At 40.9% G+C, this 13,782-nt stretch overlaps 1 protein-coding gene and 1 long non-coding RNA gene across 5 annotated transcripts in view; one reads left to right on the top strand and one right to left on the bottom strand.

Annotated features, from left to right (window-relative positions):
* epha3 (eph receptor A3) overlaps window positions 1-13,782 on the bottom strand; it is a 234,218-nt gene that overhangs the window by 80,648 nt on the left and 139,788 nt on the right. The window lies entirely within an intron of this gene.
* Window positions 1,650-13,500, top strand: LOC138738477 (uncharacterized). 2 transcript variants are annotated; one of them, XR_011341562.1, is made up of 5 exons: window positions 1,650-1,731; window positions 7,249-7,358; window positions 10,545-10,600; window positions 11,144-11,201; window positions 12,720-13,500. It is a non-coding gene; the product is annotated as an uncharacterized lncRNA (long non-coding RNA). The 2 variants fall into 2 exon arrangements; XR_011341561.1 differs by lacking the exon at window positions 12,720-13,500 and having other exon boundaries at window positions 11,144-11,342.

The raw sequence follows: 13,782 nt of genomic DNA, 5'->3' as shown, positions 1-13,782 counted from the left end.
TTCTAAAGTATATACACCTGACCAGCACTATTGTCCTCAATGGAGAAACATGACTGTCGTCTGGGACTGTACTTGCTGGAGTTTAGAAAAACAAGGGCAATCTCATTGAAACCAGGATGAGGCTTGGATTGGGAAACAAGTCCCATGAGGCAAGGTTAGCAGAGCTGGGATTTTTCATTTTGGAGCGTAGAAGGCTGAGAGAGGGAGACTTGATAGAAGTCGATAAGATTACGAGAGGTATAGATTGAGTGAACAGCCAGCAACTGTTTGTAGGGCAGGATCAGCAAACACCAGAGGACAAAGTTAAGGGAGGGAAGTTTAGGGGAGACAGAGTGTTGTGGGAGCCTGGAATGCCTTGCTGGGGATGGTGGTGGAAGCCAAAACACTGGGGGAATTTAAGAGACTCTTAGACAGACACATGGATGAAAGAAAAATAGAGGGCTATAGGGTAGGGAAGGTTTAGTATTTTTTATAATGAAGGAATATATGGGTGAGAACAACATCGAGGGCCAAAGGGCCTGAACGGTGCTGTACTTTTCTATGCTCTGTTCTAAACCCATTAAATAGTGAAAGGGCAGTAATGGAGTGGATGTAGAGAGGTTGTTTTCTATGGTGGGGTGTGTGGAACCAGAGGGCACAGCCTCAGATTACAAAAGCATTGCTTCAGAACAGGGTAAGGAATAATTTCTTTACCTGGAGGGTGTTAAGTCTGTGGAATTCATTTCTGTGGATGGCTATGGAGGCTGACATTTGGTATATTTAAAACGGAGGTAGATACGTTCTTGATAGGATGGGAATCAAGGGTTACAGGGAGAAGGCAGAAAAATGGGGTTGAAAAGGATAATCAATCAGCCATGATGGAATGGTAGGGTGGACTTGATGGGCTGAATGGCCTAATCCACTCCTATGTCTTAACGTCTAAAATACCCCATCCTAAGAATCAAAATAGTTGTTTCAATAGTGCAGACTTTATGTATATATTTTGGTGGTCCAGTTAGCTTTGCGGTTAGCATAATGCTGTCACAGCGCCAATGAATGGGACGGGGGTTTGAATACTGCACTGCCTATAAGGAGTTTGCACGTTTTCCCTGTGTCTACATGAGCTTTCCCCAGGGGCTGCGGTTTCCTCCTCCCCTCTTAAACGTACCAGGTCAATTGGGAGTAATTGTGGCCAACATGGGCTCATGGGCCAAAGAGGCCTGTGCTGTATGTCTAAATTAAAATAAAGTCTGCGTTTGCTTGATTTATAAACTTTACAACTATTCATATAGAGGTTGATAACACATATAAGTGCCATTTCATTAAACTACATAAAACACAAGGCATAAAGTAAAACGTGAAAGTCTATAGACACTGGGTGTGATTGTAGTAAAAACACAGAAATGCTGGAGAAACACAACAGGTCTTGCAGTGTCCATAGGAGGTAAAGATATACTGTATTACCAATGTTTCGGGCCTGAGCCCTTCTTCAAGGTACCAAGGTTTTTAAGACACAGAGCATCACCAATGAGACCATTCTTCCTCACCTTGATAAACTACACATATCATTGGTTAATATTTTTCTTTTCCACCCCCCCCCCCCAACTCTGTAACACAGTGGATGATGAGGTCAAGGCCTATGTCACAATCTATTTTGCTATCAACAATATTGGGAACAGAATGATGTGTTGCATGAAGCTCTGGAACAGACAAGGTATACAGTATAGCCTTGAATATGCAGGAAATTGTGTGGTAAGATCTTGTTTTCACACCTGTAGCCAAGAATATCTTTCCATCACATCTGTAAGGCATTACCATCTTGCAGTGGGAGTCAGGTTGCGGGGGCTGAACACTGGTGTGAAGGGAATGGTAACTGTCTGTGGAAGAAGGGTGCAGACTTACCATTTATCAACTCTCTGAGCTTTTATTTTTTCCATAGTGGAATGAGCTGACAGGAATAGAATGTTTAGAATTTAAAATGATAAGAAAAGGTTCATTTGCTCATTGGCAAAGCATAGCATCCATGTCAACGTGTGCTGTGCCAAATTGAGAGCAAAGGTAATTTCCATGCCTTTATTCTGTAACTAGTGTTTTTGTTCTTCTCAATGCTTTGAACTATATAAAGAAAAATTAATTATTCACTACTCATTTCTGTTAACCTAAATATAGTTCCCTGATTTGACCTCTAGTCTCAAACTCCCCCATTCCTCAGGGAACCAGGGACGTTTGGAATTGAAGAGTACCCCTCCAGGCTGACAGCAATTCTGCAAATCACAGCCTGCTACTTAGAGGGGAGCAGACTAGAGTATTCCTCACTGCTGCGGCAGGATATTCCCAGTAAAGTGAAGGCCGCTCGAATGGGCTGACAGCTCAGAAAGTGATTACCCCACAGATTTTTCTAAAGCAGGAAGGAGTTTTAATAAGAAATGGTTTTATTTTAAACAAACCGCACTTCTCTGATGTAGGCCAAAGAGTGATACGAGGCTAAATGCTTCAACAACTATTGAAATAACAATGAACCAAAGAATTTATAGATCGAAGGTTATTAATGAAATGATGGAATACCTCCAAACTGAAGCAGAGAGGCCTGCAAAAACATTGATGAAACCCAGGTGCTTTTTCTGGCCAATTATGTTATTCAGTCTATTTTTGTGATATTGATAAACTTTGAATATCAATCTTACATTTTGTCGGGTTATAATGTAACATGGAAAGACCATTCAAGCCCTCAAGAGCATTTCCTTCAATCTGCTACATATCTTACTTCCATCCATGCATCCAGGTGCCATAGCCGTTGGTGGGTTTTGCCGAGCTAAATTGTGCAGTGTGGAACGTTCAATTTCCCAACTGTTGATGGACCACTCTGGACCCCCATTGTTTTGCATGAAGAACAGTTAAATATCACAATTTACAGCTTTCATGCAAATGCACCAATGTATGAAGTGGAGCTCACTCCATGCCACCATCACCGCCAATATGCTCTGGCGAAGCCACCTGTCGAGAAGGGCTACGATTCTTCATTCAAAGTGAATAGTGAACACTTGGATATTGAGTCTACTCAAGACCAAGATCAATCAGTTTTTTAAGATGCAGGGAAATGGAAGAATAAGGTGATCACTCGTAGTTGTGATTTTCTTGAATATTGAAACAGGTCTGAATAACCTGGTGACGTAATCCTGCTCCTATTTCTAATGATCCCAACATCAAAATCCATATACTTATGCTAGGGGTTGGTGGACTTCTGTTAGATTCCCTGGGAAGCAAAGTCTGTCCATTTGAATAAGGTGGCTCTTCTAACCAACAATGTAGAGAAGGCCAAAACCTGTTGCACAGGTACAGAAAAACTCCCTATGTCTGGTTCAATAATCCCAAAAAGACCAGTTATTGGATTGGGTCATAGTTTCACCTGAAATACAGTTGAAAAGATATTAAAAATTTCTTTCCATAGATTTCTAAGAATGGACAAGACCAAAATGTATGTGTTAATGTAGCAATATCAGATTAGCATTTGTCACAAGTAAGGTCAATATTAGAAAAGATACAAGACAGCTTATTTTTGGAGATGTGAACACAGTGCACCATTTTAAATGGGATTAGTGAATGTCGGGCACATATTGAAGATGTGTTCACCAGTTTAAGAATCTTGTCCCACAGATCCTGAGATAAGGGTCTTGCAAGTTCAAATTCCCAAGCCTTTTTAATCTGTACTGGATGTAATTACAATAATTACGTGCTTCAATACTATAGCTGAGATAGTGTTTAGTCCAATATAGAAGTGTCCAAGGATCTCAGCCATTTTTTTGTGATCACGTGAAAAAATTCACATTAGCTGGAGACTGGCTTCTACGATGATGGGAGCTCAGGGGGAAATGAACACAATGTTCTTGGAGCCTCCTCATCCCGTTAGCCAGCTAATCAGCCCCTACAAAATCTCTGTCGCTTGATGATGTTAAGCATGTAGTTCTGAACCATAATATCACTGGCTCGGCACCTCATCATTGCAAGACATGGCTGGGTCATCCCCATCTGAACCAGGCTTGATGGTAATTGTGGAGTGAGGGATATGTCAAGGTAAGAGGTTACAATTAATTGCTCTGAAAGCAGCCAAATGATATTGAATGTTTGTTTATTATCCGTCTCTATGGATAAAATTCATAATGCACGGCCCTGAACTGTGATACAGTTCAGAAATAAAATCAACAAATTATTACATACTTGGAGGAGAAAGACTTTGAACATGATTATTATTTAGATCACTTTTCAAACCAACATTTATTATTCCTGTTCCGCTTCAGATTTTTGCAGGCATTTTTAGAAGTCTTATATTTACTCTGCTATAATTTCAGAAGTAAAATATCTTAAGAAATAAAAACAATCTTTGTCTTCTCACAGCTAAATATTTTAACAGATCTGAAATGGGCTTTTTATTTATTACAGAATTATTTGATTGTTAAATGATATATGCCTTTTTAAATAGAAAACGGACCCAGCTGTAATAACAGTAAGTGAAGCACATTTTTACTCTATCACGTTGTTAGATGACTTTTAATGATTTCTGATACATTTTTATGGGCACCTGTAGGGGAACAATTCATTTCAAGTAATCATCTCTCTCTAGTCTTGTCGATTAAATATGAGAATGAAGTTCTTTTATGAATTAGACCAACATAATCAGAAGACATCGACCTTTTATTATTCAGACCACCATATATATCAACAGTACCCTACTAGCTCTCATCCAGTTAGACCACATAAGAGGGAAAGGGTAGTGAGTGGTGGTCCACCACTGGCCTCCTGCAGGGGGCAACCTCTGTACCTGCATAGGAGCATGGAGACAAGACAACACCTGGCCAGCTGTCAATCAGCTGACCTGAATAGACCAAGACCCACCCAGTCGGGTGTCAATCACCCTCCGGGATATGAGCCTGAGCCGGCCCTTCGAAGACTCTCAGAGTTTACAGCAGCTCTCCTCACAGCTGGCTCTGTGGAAGTTTATGTCGAATAAAGACTGTTGTACAGTCTTTAGGTTTTGTGTGTTTGCTTCTGATCGACAGCGCACCACGCAGAGTAAACAATTATATCTTTAGTAACAAAAATCAAATAAAATCAGTAATTCAGTACTATATTCTTCAGAATCTGAGATGTTACTGTACAGGTACTCCCCGTAATTGGGACTGATGGATCTTGAAATCGACCCAGGTTTGAATTTTGCCCGTGCGCTTGGAGTACCAAAGTCTTAAAGTAAACTTTTTAATCAAACCTTTTTCTCATCATGGATTTGATGACAACATCTTAAAGCTTCCTGAATTTGTCGATCAACCTTGGCAAATCTTTCCACATTCTGGTCCGTGCTTACCTTGTCAATCGGCATCCCAGGGCTTGTAGACTGGGCGCGGTGGGATCATGCATTGGAGTTCGGTTTGTGCATGCGCGAGAGTTAAGTGTCCTAACGGCATTGAATTTGGGTTCTTAACTCGCATATGCACACAGGAATTGAGACTGACCTTGGGATGGTGACTAACAAGATAAGGACGTACATATTGGCTCTTACATGCTCTTACAAATACAACATAATCCATGTGAATTTTTTAACTTTTTCTTTAAAAGAAAACAATTTTGGTTGTATAGTCACATAGGTCACAAGTTGGAGAGTACCTGTAATTACAGCTATGGAATCAGTCTAACTACAGAACACAATACTCCAGCAAATTCTCGGCTAATGCTTCCAGCACTGGTAAATAAACATTGCAATCTAAAACCTGTACAATTACAGTCAATACACATCTCGCAGTGTTCTGCTGCCCAGATGAAATTCTGCTGTACAGATGAAATTAGAAGAGGAATAAAATTAATTCAGGATGTTCAATCTTCATTGAGTCTCTGATGTATTTACAAAAAAAACTCAGAAAGTTCACTGTGATGTTGCATTCTACTGCAAACACCTTGAAATGGAAATATCCGGCAACTCTTCCAAAACAGTAAAGTTTTTACAGAACCATTATTTTAATATGGTTAAAAACTGACCTTGAAATTTGATTGTTTTCAATGCAATGCAGAACCAAAATTGATTTTTTTGGTCTGGAAAGTGAGTGTGATCATTTCCGGATTTAATTACACAGCTCTGGAAATTTAACCAGTCACTTCCCATCACAAATTGTCCTTGAACCATCGATGCATTTTACACTGTTTGGAAAATTTATATAAGGCATGCTATTTGTTGGTGGCACTCTAAAAACTAAAAGTTTCAAGGGTGCTTCAGCATAAGGTTTGAAAGGGCACATCCCTGACCATGCCACAACTGAGCAGAGCTGCCCAATTCCAGGGAGTCCCTTCAGTTTGTTCACACAACTGCATTACCTTTGACCTTCCTTCCCCTTACAGCCCACTTGGCTACCCCTACTTCAAATATAATGATCTCCTTCTATCGACCTCTCAGTCTCAGCCTCATGGATCCAGATCCATGACCCCTCATGGCCTGACATCCCAACACATGACCCCCAGATGGAAGTTCAATTATATAAACACTGAATATTGGGCCACTCTAACCCAAGACCTGCAGTGCAGCTCTGCTCCCTGACACAACAGCTTTCCTCTGTGGGTTCTGCAATAATGCATTAGGGTTAGGGTTAGGGTTAAATAATTCAAAACTCCCTGCAAAATCTGAAGTGGAACAGGAATAATAAATGCCAGTTTGAAAAATGATCTAAATAATAATCATGTTCAAATACTTTCTCCTCCGAGTATATAATAATTTGTTGATTTTATTTCTGAACTGTACCAAAGTTCAGGGCCGTGCTATTGCGAATTTTATCCACAGAGACGGATAATGCATGAATGATATTATTTCAGAGATATTCAACAGTGCTCAATACTTGGAGAAAATGTCAGTTGCCACATCCTTCAAAGACAGATAAACACAATCCTCTTAGCACCAAAAATTTCTGGGCCAGTGACCCTTCTTATATAAGAGCATCAGATTTTGATAGAAAACAAAGTGCTCATGATATTTTTAATTTCAATACACATTCCACTCTTTCCTTCCTTTTAATTCCCAATTTAGATTAAGAACTCAAACTCTAATCAAGGAATTTGGATCAGTATCAAAATTACCCAGGATCCAATCTTGCAGGATAAGATTATATTCTTACTGTCTCCCAGTTCAAAATGGGAAAATATTTCCAAATTGATTGGTTGAGAATTTGCTGTGCACTGTAGTATTTCAAGGTCAAGAGTTAGTTTGCCTTAATTTCTCCTCTTTATTTACAATAGGGTAGAAGCTGATTCTGGCCATTGAGTCCCAAGCTACCCAATTAACCTACAACCCCGTATGCTTTTGGAGGGCGGGAGGAAACCGGGGCACCTGGAGTAAGCCTATGCAGGTAACAGGGAGTACACACAAACTCCTTACAGACAGTGCCAGATTCAAACCTGGGTTGGTGGCGCTGTGACACCGTTACACTAACCGTATCACCCTAATTTGAAACACATGCCATCTCAATTAACCTAAAGCTGATCATCAACCATGTCCGTCACATTAAATAATCTATACAGGTAGTCCTCGACTTCCGACCTACGCGAGTTACATCCACCCACACATATGACCAATTAAAAAAAAATCTTTATTAAAACTACTGTATAAATACATATTTTGCATGATAAGTACTGTGTACAATGGTCCCCGCTCCCTGCAGCAACCCAAGGTCTCCACTCCCTGTGGCAGCCCAAAGTCCTTGCTCCTGGTGACAGCCCGAGGGCCCCACTCCCGGTGGCAGCCCGAGGTCCCCATTCCCTGGTACCTTGGTACAACAATGGGGGTTGCCCACACACTACGATCTACTTTAGAGATAATGTTCTCTAACTCAAGTCTTTTTAGTTCGTTTTCAACTTTGTCCTTTAGTGTACTTAGCACAGAACAAGCTTTACGATGCATTGGAGTTGTATCAGGTTTTACGTGAACCTTTCCTTGGTAGCCTGAAATTGGCTCTCCTTCATCACTGAACACCTTGGAATGGTGCCGGATGATGTCATCTAGACACTCGAACTTGCAAACGTGGAAAATTGTATTTCAATCAAGCTTTATTTCCTGCAGCCAATTTCTTCCTAGCAGATTGCCGAGCTACGACCAATCCAAGTTACGGTCGGTCAACTCGTCGGCCCCAATTAAGGGGAAGACCTGTACAATATTTGAGCTCTGCGTAGGAAGATTCTCTGTTGGGTTTTAGATGAGATATTCAACCAATGTTTCTCAGATTCCCCTTTCATGTAATTTTGAATAAGAGCAAAGAGTTATTGCACGCAATCACTATCAACAAAATTAGCTCACCTGGTCATTAGCACATTGTTAGCTTGGAAATCTCATTATGTAAACATTAAGCTGTATCCTACAGTATAATGTGATTTGTGACACTTCCATCATTACATCACAGGTTTTAATTCAAAAGTGCTTTCCCAACGTTCCTCTCTCATTGCAACAATTACTCCATCACACCTCTTTCTCGAGGGGTAACAGTTTGAGGGAATACCTGCAGCTCTACTTGTTCACCACAAGCCGAGAGGAGAGGCCAGCTGTAAAACTGGAGCTAACAAACAGTAATCTCAGTTTGCTGAAGTTGCTGCGATAGGCATGGGCCTGGAAAAGGGGGCTGGGCATTCATTATTGCAACTTTTAAAATGTATTCGACCGTGGGATGTGGGAGATGTTGGCAGGAACGCCACTAGTTGTCCCTTCTCAGTTTCCTCCTGTGCTGAATGGCTTATTATATCAGTAAAAGCAGAAAGTTGGGGAAGCTCAGCAGGTCAAACAGAGCTTTATGTAGCAATGATAAAGATACATTTCGGGCTTGAGCCCTTCATTCAGGTATGAGCAAAATGTAGGCAATCGCCTCCACTGGGATGAGGGGCAGGCGAAGGAGCACAGTCCCAGGTAACAGATGGATAAGGGAAGGAGGGCACAAGGGGAGTTTCTCCAGCATTGTGTTACCCCCCCTCCATCAATAACACTGGTGGGTCTGGAGTTACACTGAGGCCAGAATCCGTCTGGGCAATCGTTTTTCTTCCCTATACTATATTACTGAACCAAATGTGTTGTGCTATTACTAATAGAGTATCAGGCTTTTCGTCCTGATTCATTCAGTGACTTTAACTGAAGTTCATTAGCACCCCTGGTAATTCTAAGTGTATGGTCAAGGGATCTGGGGATTTGGAGATCAGTGCAGTATCCACCCAAACCCACAACTTTTTTCCAATATCATCATCCTTTGTCTCTGTTTGAACGGATTTGTCTTTGACTTGTTTTGACTGTGCCAGCTGCAATATGAGATGGAAGAATTTCAAATCATCAAACCATTGACTAATGGACTTTGAAAGGAATTTGGTATCAAAAATTGTCCAACTGAATATGCACACAGGCATGATAAGATATATTTTATAAGGCATTAATACAGAGAAGTTCAAATAATGATAGAAAGCTAAAAAAAAAATCACAGGAAGATACATGAGTTTTTTGAGTAAAATTATCAGTGAACTGAATCAAACTCTGATTTTGCATGTTAGAAGGCAGCAAGCCGGCAGCGAAGCACGGCGTCCGTGTCTAAAAAAACTACAATTCGCAAACATCACGGATACTTCTGATAGTTCATTCTAGTTCATGAAACAGGAGGCCACCGTTTGGCCCCAGTGTCCTTGATGTCCTTTAAGTGAGGAATCCCCTTCTCCTTACATCCCTGTACCCCTTCAAGTTATTAACCCTCACTTAACCTGCCTTTGATTTCCTTTTCCCCATTCACGTGCAGTAAGGGGATTAACTACACACACCAGCGTGACTTTGGGGTGTGGGAGGAAGTGGCAGCCCCCTGGGGAAGCCTGCACTGCTACGCGACAAATGAGCAAACTTGGCTCCCACAGCATCTGAGATCACGTCCTTGAAACTTTGAGGCAGCAGGCCGAAGTGATCTCCCCCAACATTGCCAGTTATAATTGTAGATCATTAAATTTCCTTCTCATATGATATACTGTCATTTGCTAAAGATCCCTCAGATTATTTTTTTAATGCTTTTCCACTTAAGTCATTTCTAATAAGATTTGTTTATTCCTATTGGAATGCTGGGGGCACAGAAAAATGCCAAGTTAAATATATTAAAACAGTTGATACTGATCTTATTTCCTCAGGAATTGGACAATCTTAAGGAGGCTTTAGCGTTGGCCACTGATTTATTTTACACTCGTAATCCATTGCTACTCATGTGCCAGACCTTCCACATAATATCTGGGTGGGAACTAATTGGACCTCTTCCTCTTTAACTCTACTATAAATCAACTGTGGAGCACCCTGTTCTGGTGCCAATCATCTAAACAAAAATGGACAACTGGAAGCGCAGCAGCTGGTAATTGAAGATATTAAGCCTGACTGAAGAGGAGACCTATGTTCCCACCTATCAATCAATGCGCCTCTCCCCAGTTATGCCCTACTCTACCACTCTTATGCTTTTTATCCATGATTAACCACAACCAAAGGAAGTTTGCTTCTGAGTGAAACATTCCTTTCACTATTTTCTAATTTTCCCCAGCCACCTGCTTCTTTGCCGCAAATGGGCTACAGCTCACGGACGATCCCAGAAAACAGGTTGGCATTCTTTTTTAAAATACTCATAGTTCTTGTAGAGTGAGCAGAGAATTTCCCACCGGGAACTTAGGTTGACACATGTCGGAGTGCCAGAGGGGTGTTGCAATATTCCAGTCAACATTAACATTTGGTGAACATCACTAGGTCCTGAAAACATACCAAGTCGAAGGAGAAGCAACTCATTCAGCCACTTATTCCTGCTTCACTATTCAATCGGACTGTGCTAATCTTTTCTACCCCTTTATAAATATGGCGTAGATAAAAGGTCACACTCGACTGGAGGGAGAACGAATGCTTTTATTAGATTAGAACACAGGTATGGTTCATGAGTGGGCTTCAGAGGTTTTCTGGGCTTAGGCGGGAAACTAGGATTATATACGGGCCCCCGGGGGGAGGAGCCGTGAGCTGGGACCAGTCGTCAGTACAGCACACTTCTAGTGAATCCCAGGTCACTATAATAACATTTCATGACGTGAACCTCATAGCTATTTGTTCTATTAAAATCCAAGGATCTATTAATCCCTCTTTTTAATATACCCTCAGTGATTGAGTCTCTACAGCTGGCTTGAATGAAGATTTTCAAAAATTCACTACTTGCTGGGTAAAGAAACATCTTCTCATTTCAGTCCTGAATAGCTGGTCCCATGTTAACATCCGAATTCCTGGTTCTAGATAGCCCAGTGAAAGAAAATATTATCCGTACATCTTGTCTGTAAAGCCCTGTAAGAATTTTCTGAATGTGCATTTGGCTATATCGCAAGAGTGACTATTGAGACAATCTGAAAAGTGTTGCACAAATGTGTATCTCATCCTTCTTCTAAATGTTCTCCCCATAGCTAAAGTCTGAGTTTAGGGTAGAAAGATCCTTCACGCACCTGATCTAGAGATATGCACTATATGGGCTGCTTGGGATCTCCATAAACTTCCCCATCATGAATGAAAGAAGGTGTCTGACACAGCTCAAGAACTGATAGACATTTGATGGTACCATTGTTAGCCATCCTTTTCCTTTCCCTCCTTATCTTGCTCACCCAACACTCCAAGGAAGGTATTTACCAACTGCTGAACTAAATCTCTCTGGTTAGTGACACCTTCTTTGTTGAACTGATCATTCCCATTTTTGAAATATTAATTACTGGAAAATATTACTTCAGGTGACCCCAAAATGTTTAATTCCTCCGTTGGTTTAAATTTTCACCATGGGCATTTTGAATTCAATTTCCAAGTCAAATGTGGTATTTCATCTAGGGAGCAGGTTTTTGCAAAAGAGGAGATCACAGCTCCAAAATTGATTACAATGGCCCTTGTATCATTCCATAGTATGTGTTACCATTTAATATAAACTAGACTCAGAACCTAGCGGTCACTGACTGCAAATTATCGGGCTAAATTTGCAGGGACAATATCATAATTGACTTTGCGGCATTGAACCTTTACTTCAAGTAAATGGATCAGCCATCATGGGCAATGAAGGGAGTCAAAATCTGTGCTAGTAACAGATAATAACCTTAAATTAAACAAACCCTGGATAAAACCATTGCCGATCATATCAGGTCCTGAGATTCCGCCATAATGTTTTTCAATATTGGCTTTAAATCAGTCATGGTTGCTCTTGCGATTCCAATAGGGCTTGGGGGAGAGAGGGTGGAGGATGGAGGAAACAAGATCAAATTGAGTTAGCACAACTGTTTTACAGGGCCAGCGACCGGGGTTCAAATCCAGCGCTGTTTGTAAGGAGTTTGCATGTTCTTCTCCGTGTCTGCATGGGCTTCGTCCCACTTATCAAAAATGTCAGGGTTGTAGATTAATTGGAGTCTTTAGATGGTTGGGTGTATAGGCCAGAAAGGCCTATAACCATGCTGGGTATCTAAATTTAAATTTGAGTGAATTCAGCCCTCACTGGGCAGAACAGAGCCAGTTGCTGCTCATATAAATTAGCATCGGACCCAGTCTGATTTGGCTAGATATTTTTGGATGTTGCCAGTAGTTCTGAAGGAAAGCACCACTGTTCATCCCCTCCCTGGCTCATCACACAAGTGGTCCAAGTCCAGGACAGTTTGACTAATAGTATCACGTCTGTCACTGTGCATCATGGCTGAGGATTGCTTTCCATCCAAAGGTGGGAGACAGTTGTGCTGAGATCCCGAGCACTGTGTTGGGGAATTGGCTCAGATCCAGCAATAATCCATCCAGGTGACAGATCTGAGAACCTACAGATTTCAGTGAAGACTTGGAGGCAAAGCAAGGAGGGCTCCTTTTTTAATGACTTGGTTTTGTTTAATGTTTACCAATATTTCTGAACATCAGGGCTGTCTCATTATGAAACGATTTAAAGTCTTCCTCACTGAAAGCTGAACAGAGGTTAAATCACTTATCAATTTTGGCCTTTGACATTCCCAAATTTAAAGGGTTACATCTTGTTGGATACAGTTCACCTCCTGGAATCACTGCTGCCTGCAGCCCACGCAAATTCACACTTATCTGGGATGATTTAATTGGCCGCTTATTTGGAATGAGTGTCGAGGCCTCAGTGACAATGCCCCAGGACTGTCCATCACAGGTTTTGGCAGAGGGCTTCTGTCAATTCCACTATTGAACGAAACAGTTTTTAAATATCTCTGAAAGGCATTTTAAGGGGAGGTTGATTACCCAGAGCTCTAAGCTTTATTTGAATGTTGCAAAAGCACAGTGCCTGTAAATTGTCGACATTCTTTAATCAAGGAAGATACTAATCATGGGCTTTCAGCCAACACTAACTCCATAAGTTAAACAATTGCTGCTTTTATGCAAGTTCTCCAGGTCAAGCATTTGAAATGATTTAAAATAATAAACTCATCTGTTCTTTAAATTTGTGCAAGCTTGTATTTATATTGAACTGATGTGTGATTTATGCTTTCTGTTGTGCTACTTTATACATTCAATAAACAGAAGTTACTTAACAAATCCCTGTGAAAATATTCATCAGCTTTTATCCCATAAGGGAAGGTAACTTGAATAACTGAAAACACAAGTGCTATAAATGATGACATAAGGGACGCAAAAACATCTTTTTCACTCCGCGGTTGGTCATGTCTAATGATAATGCTGAGCCACCAAAGACAAAGGAGGTTTCCAATTTAATCCCTGCCCATAATTTCAGCTGGTCTCAGCCCAGGAAATGGCTGCAATTTGGTCTCAATGCT

The sequence above is a fragment of the Narcine bancroftii genome, chromosome 7, assembly GCF_036971445.1.
Source record: "Narcine bancroftii isolate sNarBan1 chromosome 7, sNarBan1.hap1, whole genome shotgun sequence".
Taxonomy (NCBI): Eukaryota; Metazoa; Chordata; class Chondrichthyes; order Torpediniformes; family Narcinidae; genus Narcine; species Narcine bancroftii.
The sequence above is the reverse complement of the archived record's forward strand: the minus strand, read 5'-3'. Positions and strand labels throughout refer to the sequence as shown.